The sequence below is a fragment of the Helianthus annuus genome, chromosome 4 (assembly GCF_002127325.2).
Source record: "Helianthus annuus cultivar XRQ/B chromosome 4, HanXRQr2.0-SUNRISE, whole genome shotgun sequence".
Lineage (NCBI taxonomy): Eukaryota > Viridiplantae > Streptophyta > Magnoliopsida > Asterales > Asteraceae > Helianthus > Helianthus annuus.
Genome location: NC_035436.2, coordinates 16,251,585 through 16,261,878, shown reverse-complemented (window position 1 = coordinate 16,261,878; position 10,294 = coordinate 16,251,585). Strand labels below are relative to the sequence as shown.

The 10,294-nt window shown below is 34.9% G+C and overlaps 1 long non-coding RNA gene across 1 annotated transcript; it reads right to left on the bottom strand.

Annotated features, from left to right (window-relative positions):
• Positions 1-8,580: 8,580 nt before the first annotated feature.
• Positions 8,581-9,479, bottom strand: LOC110934411. Its single transcript, XR_002588313.2, has 2 exons — positions 9,343-9,479; positions 8,581-8,667 (listed from the first exon to the last, which is right to left on the bottom strand). It is a non-coding gene; the product is annotated as an uncharacterized LOC110934411 (long non-coding RNA).
• Between the last annotated feature and the right edge of the window lie 815 nt (positions 9,480-10,294).

The window sequence follows — 10,294 nt, the reverse complement described above, 5'->3', positions numbered from 1 at the left end:
CTTCGCCACAGCTTTGAAGTTCGAACAATTATTAAGTTGGTTTGTGTTCTTCATGTATATATTAGTATATCATTCGATTTGGTTAAACCAGTTTTATGGATGTGTAACCAAAACTGTTCCTAAAAAACTACTTAACAAAAAAATCAAAAATCAAACCATGGGTGTAAATAAATTACTTAATTGGTTTGTAGCTAAACCACCTACACCAAGAAATAAAAAAGTTACATGACACTACAAATAACACCCTATCTTAAAAGATTTTGTTTTTAAGAAGGTTTTTATGGCGTGGCATGTGATACATTTACTATTTATAGGAAGCCTTTCTTTATTTTCAAACTTTGGGTGGTGAGGGGTCACTATGGTGCTTAAAAACAATTATTATTTTACGTGTGGTGTTATGTGTCCCTTCTACATATACAATAGTTCGCTCTTCCCTCTGTAACAACGTTCTCCGGTCACCAGAATGTCATTGCCGGCGACAATAATCAATGACCTTTGCATGAACCTTCTCGAAAACATACTCGCCAGACTTCCGGCCGTCGATTTCGCCTCCGCCGATTGCATTAATCACTTGTGGCACCTTGTTTGCGCTCGCATCCTTTCTCGCCCCAAGCTCTCATCCGCTTGCTCCTTCAGTGATTATCCTCAGGTTACCTATTTTTTCACACTGGTCATAATAGATTAAGTTCAGAATCAACCAGTTTATCACCTAATTTTCATTCATACCTATCGTAAACTAAGTTTATAATTGTGTTAGTTAACAATATTATGCTTTAGTTTTCACCCCTAAGTGGCGAGGGCTTGTTTTTAGTAGATTAGGGTTTCTATTCAGAAGGGGATAGCGACGCAGTTTGTTGTTCGTCTACCTGTTATCCTTATGTAATTTTAATTTGCCTGGTGATTTGAATGAAAAAAAAAGAAAAAGAATTTAAGACGAAAAAAATCAATAGGTTTCGTAAATAATATTGATTTCAATTTTCATAAATTTATTGCAGATTACTGCAAAACTAGGATCCAGAGTTCCGGTCATTACTATTTTTTCCGATACAAATATGGGAAGGGATGCGATTTCTGATGAATCCAGAGAGGTTTACTCTATTTTCTACTTACATATTTTTTTTCTCTTTTATTTTTATATAGTTTAATATTAACCCTTTTACTTATTCAGGATATGAGAGAGAGAGGAATCATCATGTTAACCGTTGGATTTTTACCTGGGATGAAAGTAAAACAAATCAGTTTTGATAATTAAATAACCAATGTAATAAGGAAATTAGGAAAAATGCAACATTGTTATCTTGATCCACAAACAAACAATTGAATTCTGGCCTCCGCCGTAACTTACGGTGGTCACCGTAAGTTACGGTGGCCCCTGAATGTCAAATTCCCCCACCGTAAATCAGGGGTGTTCTACCGTAAAAGTTTTAGCTCCACCGTAACTTACGGTGGCACCGTAAGTTACGGTGGCCCCTGCATTCCACCTTTCCATTTTTGCCGTTATTTGACACGAAAACTTTCGTATCTTTCAATACGCTTATCCGTTTGACCCACCGTTTCTTCCCACGTGATTGTAATTTGAACCCCCGTCATGTGGAGTTAAAATCCAACATCCGGATTAACAAAATTTAAGACTTTTAAGTCTTCGGCTAATTACACCTTTTTACCGAATTTTGACCCGTTCGTGATTTTATCAAACAACATGATTGTTTGATCCCGATTTCACATGAACCTTATAATTTCAATATTATCTATCATATTAGGTTTAATTCACAAGTTTAGGTATGATCTTAACCCCGTTTATACTTCAAGGATTGTTTTGACCTGTTACGGTATTTAAGCACTTTCGAGCCTAAAATCACTTCTATTGCTTCTAGCATTCCTTCACCACATTTCTTATACTATAATCTCCCACCACAACTGTATTTATGGTGGATATAATGTGGTGATCTATGAAAACCAAATTTTTACCTATCGAATCATTATTTTACAGCAAAACTCAAATAGTGCCATTTGACTAATGTATTACTTCTTTCAGCTTCTATACTTATTCTAAGTATCTAACTAATCATAAAACTCGTTTCCAAGCAACCTTTAAGGGTTGTTTGCTAAGTTTAACTTGTAAGGGCGTTTTGGTCCATCTTGGCCCTTCATTAACGATAAGAGATTACTGTAACATATTTGACCCATAAGCCCCCTTTTCAACTATGATTTTATTTGAAAGGTCAACTTTCAAACGTAATGACCATCGTTTGTAACATTCGGTTTACCTATTTAAGTAACCAAAAATCTATTTTAGACTTCGATTAACTCTCATTAAACCTTACGTTTAAATGAGAGTTATCCTATTATGCGTACCTGGCTCGGATCATTATATTGACCCATTTAATACCTTGCCTCAATAGCCGCTAAGTAATAGAGATGTAAATATCCACTCGATAATTATTTCTGTAATTATACAACTCAACAAAGCATTAGTCGATATTGTCAAAAAGTGATAATTTTCACTTTTTGATCTGTTTGGTCTAAATGACCGATTATATTGGTGAGATGAAGCTTATTGCCATCTCGTCTACCGTCTACACGACTCGCTCCGGTGTACACCGTACGGTCGTTTTAATTATAAATCCCCTCTTAATACTTTTTGGCCTATTAAGGCTTACGAAATACGTATCTTTCAAAACCAACAATTATTGTCAACAAGTGACCAAATTATAATTTCACCCTTATTGGTTATCTTGTTCCGTATAACTACACGCCGGAACACCATGTCTCAAATTTCCATTTGTCTTATTCGTAATTCATACGACAAAAGAACATTCTAAAATATATGACTAGTGTAAGCTATACTTACCTTGCATCCAAGCAACGTTTTCTTTTCGTACTTGCTCCATTTGACCCGCTTCCTCCCAAGCCTTCATCTAGCTTGTCAAGTCGTAAGACGGTTAGTTTAGTCATTATTAGCTACGACTATTCCATCTTACAAATTTTTATGTCGAATCTACCATTCGACTTCATTATTGGTTAGTTTAACTTTCTAAAAGTTAACTACCGTTATTCATATAATATGCACGATTAAGGCAAATGATGATTATGACTAGAACCCGTTTTATCCCATATCTCATGTAATTAGTCAAGCTTGCCAATTACGCGTTTCACTTGAATTTCAGCACTTTACTTCTCATTTAGGCATTTTAACAAACACCTAATGGGCATAATTCTACACATTTGCTAACTAGTTCATAACTAGTCATTTTTACCAAGATTAACAACAAAACTCAACCACTATCACTTATAATCAAATACTCAAACTTGCAAATTGTTTAAGTATTTCATGATTACTTAACATGCATGATGATTCTAATCATAATCATATCATCAAATCCATCTCATGACTAATACCCACTTAGCCTAGTGTGAGAATTCATTCAATCATTCAATTCCTATCATGTTATGCATGATTTCAATTAGGGTTTTGTTACTAAACATGTATACATCACTAATTCAGTTCTAATTTCTACGATTTACACCAAAATCGCATATAGTGATGTTCATTCAATTTTTACAACTTCATGTAACAACACAATTTTACATACCTCTTGATCCCCTTGACTTGGTGATCATTTGTATGTATTCATGCCTTTGATTCGAGCCCGATTTGGCCTTCAATTTGGTTGATTTTGTGAAACTAGGGTTTTGGTTCTTGGAGAACCTTCTTGTCGACGTACAGAACACACCTTGTGTGTGTGTTTTGTATTTTTAATTTTATTTTATAATTAAACTTTCCATTTATCCGAATCTGGCCCCTCTTGTTTGGTTAGTTATTAAGTAGGACACAACCTACTTATTTCTAACAATATTCCCACTTATTAACTAGGTTAAACATTCCTAGTTAAATTAGTGAGTTCGGGAAATCTACGACTTAGTTTATTTTGAGTCCCGTTGACTTGGGTTTTGATAAACTTTACTTTCCCACAAGCTTTCGTTTAGCTTTTATTTAATATTAGGCTTATTTATTTAAAAATCATAATATTCACCGGGTTACTTTACCCCCAACGACAATTTACCCGTCTTTTAGTACTAACGTAGTTTAATTTCCAGATCTGTTTTCGGGGTGTTACAAGTCTACCCCCCTTAAAGAGGTTTCGTCCTCGAAACCTTTTCTTACATAATTTATCGAGTTTAACTCCATGCATTTGCTCTCGATAATCAATTGAGCATTGCTCATATTCTAACCAATTGTTAGTATTACCAGAAAAGTATGATAATATCTTTTTGGTTACTAATCATCTACATATCTTATACAACATAATGCAACTTGAAATAACGTAATCTCGTTATTTCCACTAGTTTAATTAACTTAGCAATATTCATCACTCGGCTCAATATTCGCTACTCGGCTCGAATGTGATTATACTTTACATTACACTTCTTGACCGTGATCATGTCACGTCATGCCAAATTTTACATCAACTTTCTATTTTTTTTAATTATCACTTTTTGAATACATCGTCTTGCACCTGCCAGTGTCAAGACTTATATCTTTCATGTTTACTATTTATACGTCTCTCAGAGTTGATATTTGTAAAAACGTTATTTCTTACCAAAACCAAAGTTTTAGTTTAGCGTCTTCTCTTTATTCTTTGTCAATTATCCATATCGGGATATTGACAGTCCAAAATTTATTCTTTTACAGTCTTCATTCTGTGCGAGGATTCTCAACTGATCCTCTTGCTTTGTCTAATTAACCCGTAGGTTTTATCACTTAGCCTTATAGGCTATTTTGATTGGACTTTCATCTTTTTAGGGCGAAGTCCTTGTAATTTATTTCTTTCTAATCATGACTCGTGGGTCGTTTTATCCTCATAGACCTTTCCATTGTTTATAACCCCAAAGGTTATATTGATCCCGTAGATCATTCCTTGCTCATGACATTCTTAAAATTTCATGTTTGGTGTCAAGACACCATGTTTTTGTTTAACATCAGTTATTTTCGTCTTGATATTATCTTTGACCTTGACCGTAGTCCAAGGCTACATTCGTTTCTTTTCGGACACATTTTCTGACTTTATGACTTCTGACGTCATTTATGCGTCAGTTTATCTTATGCTCACCATTATCCAGTTTACATACATTCGTATTTGATTATGTCCCATTACCGGGCTCATTATTCTTTTGCTTTTAATGTTACTATTGTCCCGCTTGTGTTTACTCATGCCGTCCGGCATGATATTATATTCAACCCGTTCAACTTTAAAATAGTTGAACATAATTTATTCACAACTCTATTTACATTATCTTGTCATCTTTTAGTTATGACCCTAAAACCCGAGTCCTTTAACTTTCCATCCGAGTTCCCGTTTCTCGGTCTACGCATGTGTTTAATTCCTACTCATCAACTGGGTGTTTTACCGAAGTTGTTATTATTGCAACCCTCCCGGTATGCATTAAGATCTCGCTTCATCTTTATATTCCGATTTTGTCCTCGAGTTTGGCGTTTTACAAAAAAACGACCCATTTAGAGACATATTCGCATTTTCTGGGTTCGAGTGTAAGTACACCCCCTCCCAGTGCATATCTTCATCATTTTACATGTTTCCATGTCTACATGTTTATATTCTTCGGGTTCGAGTGTAAGTACACCCCCTCCCAATACATGTCTACATCATTTTACATGTTTCCTTGTTTACATGTTTATATTCTTCGGGTTCGAGTGTAAGTACACCCCCTCTTAATACATGTCTACATCATTTTACATGTTTCCTTGTTTACATGGGTTCGAGTGTAAGTACACCCCCTCCCAATACATGTCTACATCATTTTACATGTTTCTTTGTCCCTTCTCTCGGGCTCATTATACTAATATAATACGCTTCCGTCACTCGGCTGTGCGTTTACATTATGATCAAATATTTTGCTTATCTGATTCATTTGGGTACTTTTTAATTTGTCCCACTCACCCCGTCCTTACTACATCGGGTGTAAACGTGTCCATCATAAAAAGTTCATGGTACCACGTGCTCACCACTTACTTGGCCAGAGTAAGCACTCAACACCTGGTATACATGACCTTTTTTAAAATTTTCACATTACACCCCATGTAAGTAATGCCTCTATTTGTTTCTCTTGGAAACAATATCCCGGATAGGTTTTCTATTCGGGTTTTTCCAAGTTTTCAATCTATATACGCAAATTTCAATCTCTACGTATTTGTTGCATATTACTATTTGTGCAATTAAATTTAAAGTGTGCACCTGGTAATGCTTGCCCTGACAGGCTTCTCTTGCCATTAGCCTTGTTCGCGATCGTTACGCGATTTAGGTCCTTGGTGAGCATGTTCTACTTGTCGTACTTTGCACCGAGCCTCCGTCAAGTCCGCAATTTGTTAGACTCCCGCTATCTTTAGATACGAGTGTCCTTCAACTGAAACATTTACAAAAGTTAATAATATCAACTTCAATAATCACCCGTATTATAATACAAGGCTTTTTCTACTATACGCGTCAACGCGCGTATTTTCGTCAACCATATTAATCATTTTAATTGGGGTAACGTGTATCACACGACAGCCCTATGTGTTGTTTATAACACTTTAGCATGCTAAGCTATTAACATACATGTACTTACCGGATTTGCAATCAAGCCTCAAACCGGACACACCTTACTCTTTAACCATGAGCTCTGATTACCAACTTGTAACACCCTTGTTATTATCTAACGTTTATCGTATAATTAAATCTCAAAACCATGTAAATATAATTACAATTATACTGAAAATACGGGCTTGCTAAAAACGTTTACAATTTAAAGTGATACAACATAATGTGACTTTAATTCGCCGTTATAGAATAACAACGAAACAACATTGCGGAAGCTTCGTTTAACGTGTGTTCGGTTCTTGCTCGATGCTTGATCTTCATCCGGACTAACGACATTCACCTGTGATCAAAACCAACTTAAAAGTCAGTTTTGATAATTAAATAACCAATGTAATAAGGAAATTAGGAAAAATGCAACATTGTTATCTTGATCCACAAACAAACAATTGAATTCTGGCCTCCGCCGTAACTTACGGTGGTCACCGTAAGTTACGGTGGCCCCTGAATATCAAATTCCCCCACCGTAAATCAGGGGTGTTCTACCGTAAAGGTTTTAGCTCCACCGTAACTTACGGTGGCACCGTAAGTTACGGTGGCCCCTGCATTCCACCTTTCCATTTTGCCGTTATTTGACACGAAAACTTTCGTATCTTTCAATACGCTTATCCGTTTGACCCACCGTTTCTTCCCATGTGATTCTAATTTGAACCCCCATCATGTGGAGTTAAAATCCAACATCCGGATTAACAAAATTTAAGACTTTCAAGTCTTCGGCTTATTACCCCTTTTTACCGAATTTTGACCCGTTCGTGATTTTATCAAACAACATGATTGTTTGATCCCGATTTCACATGAACCTTATAATTTCAATATTGTCTATCATATTAGGTTTAATTCACAAGTTTAGGTATGATCTTAAACCCGTTTATACTTCAAGGATTGTTTTGACCTGTTACGGTATTTAAGCACTTTCGAGCCTAAAATCACTTCTATTGCTTCTAGCATTCCTTCACCACATTTCTTATGCTATAATCTCACACCACAACTGTATTTATGGTGGATATAATGTGGTGATCTATGAAAACCAAAGTTTTACCTATCGAATCATTATTTTACGGCAAAACTCAAATAGTGCCATTTGACTAATGTATTACTTCTTTCAGCTTCTATACTTATTCTAAGTATCTAACTAATCATAAAACTCGTTTCCAAGCAACCTTTAAGGGTTGTTTGCTAAGTTTAACTTGTAAGGGCGTTTTGGTCCATCTTGGCCCTTCATTAACGATAAGAGATTACTGTAACATATTTGACCCATAAGCCCCCTTTTCAACTATGATTTTATTTGAAAGGTCAATAGGCCTTTCAAACGTAATGACCATCGTTTGTAACATTCGGTTTACCTATTTAAGTAACCAAAAATCTATTTTAGACTTCGATTAACTCTCATTAAACCTTACGTTTAAATGAGAGTTATCCTATTATGCGTACCTGGCTCGGATCATTATATTGACCCATTTAATACCTTGCCTCAATAGCCGCTAAGTAATAGCGATGTAAATATCCACTCGATAATTATTTCTGTAATTATACAACTCAACAAAGCATAAGTCGATATTGTCAAAAAGTGATAATTTTCACTTTTTGATCTGTTTGGTCTAAATGACCGATTATATTGGCGAGATGAAGCTTATTGCCATCTCGTCTACCGTCTACACGACTCGCTCCGGTGTACACCGTACGGTCGTTTTAATTATAAATCCCCTCTTAATACTTTTTGGCCTATTAAGGCTTACGAAATACGTATCTTTCAAAACCAACAATTATTGTCAACAAGTGACCAAATTATAATTTCACCCTTATTGGTTATCTTGTTCCGTATAACTACACGCCGGAACACCATGTCTCAAATTTCCATTTGTCTTATTCGTAATTCATACGACAAAAGAACATTCTAAAATATATGACTAGTGTAAGCTATACTTACCTTGCATCCAAGCAACGTTTTCTTTTCGTACTTGCTCCATTTGACCCGCTTCCTCCCAAGCCTTCATCTAGCTTGTCAAGAGTCAAACTATCATCATAATTCGTAAGACGGTTAGTTTAGTCATTATTAGCTACGACTATTCCATCTTACAAATTTTTATGTCGAATCTACCATTCGACTTCATTATTGGTTAGTTTAACTTTCTAAAAGTTAACTACCGTTATTCATATAATATGCACGATTAAGGCAAATCAACATTATGATTAGAACCCGTTTTATCCCATATCTCATGTAATTAGTCAAGCTTGCCAATTACGCATTTCACTTGAATTTCAGCACTTTACTTCTCATTTAGGCATTTTAACAAACACCTAATGGGCATAATTCTACACATTTGCTAACTAGTTCATAACTAGTCATTTTTACCAAGATTAACATCAAAATTCAACCACTATCACTTATAATCAAATACTCAAACTTGCAAATTGTTTAAGTATTTCATGATTACTTAACATGCATGATGATTCTAATCATAATCATATCATCAAATCCATCTTATGACTAATACCCACTTAGCCTAGTGTGAGAATTCATTCAATCATTCAATTCCTATCATGTTATGCATGATTTCACTTAGGGTTTTGTTACTAAACATGTATACATCACTAATTCAGTTCTAATTTCTACGATTTACACCAAAATCGCATATAGTGATGTTCATTCAATTTTTACAACTTCATGTAACAACACAATTTTACATACCTCTTGATCCCCTTGACTTGGTGATCATTTGTATGTATTCATGCCTTTGATTCGAGCCCGATTTGGCCTTCAATTTGGTTGATTTTGTGAAACTAGGGTTTTGGTTCTTGGAGAACCTTCTGGTCGACGTACAGAACACACCTTGTGTGTGTGTTTTGTATTTTTTATTTTATTTTATAATTAAACTTTCCATTTATCCGAATCTGGCCCCTCTTGTTTGGTTAGTTATTAAGTAGGACACAACCTACTTATTTCTAACAATATTCCCACTTATTAACTAGGTTAAACATTCATAGTTAAATTAGTGAGTTCGGGAAATCTACGACTTAGTTTATTTTGAGTCCCGTTGACTTGGGTTTTGATAAACTTTACTTTCCCACAAGCTTTCGTTCAGCTTTTATTTAATCTTAGGCTTATTTATTTAAAAATCATAATATTCACCAGGTTACTTTACCCCCAACGACAATTTACCCGTCTTTTAGTACTAACGTAGTTTAATTTCCAGATCTGTTTTCGGGGTGTTACATCATTGCACAGAAAACAAGGGTCATATACGCTGCGTATAAGTCTATACGCAACGTATATAAACAATTAGATTTTTTTTGGTCATTTTGGTAGGTTTGAGGGATCATTTTTTCACAAAGTTTAAATACGCTGCGTATTGACCTCTAAGCAGCGTATATAAAGGTCTGAAAATGTCTTTTATACCCTTGTGTTGAGGTTATACGAAGCCAAATACAAGGGTAGTTGTGTCATTTTGGTCTCATACGCTGCGTAGGGACCTCTAAGTAGCGTATATAAAGCTTCATTTTTGTATTTTTTTATTGTGTATTCCTTTGTTTATTTATAAAAAAAAGAAAATTATTTATAAAAAAACAATATTATTGGTAAATAATACAAATATAAATTATAAAAATAAAAAATAATATAAATATTATGAATTATAAAAATT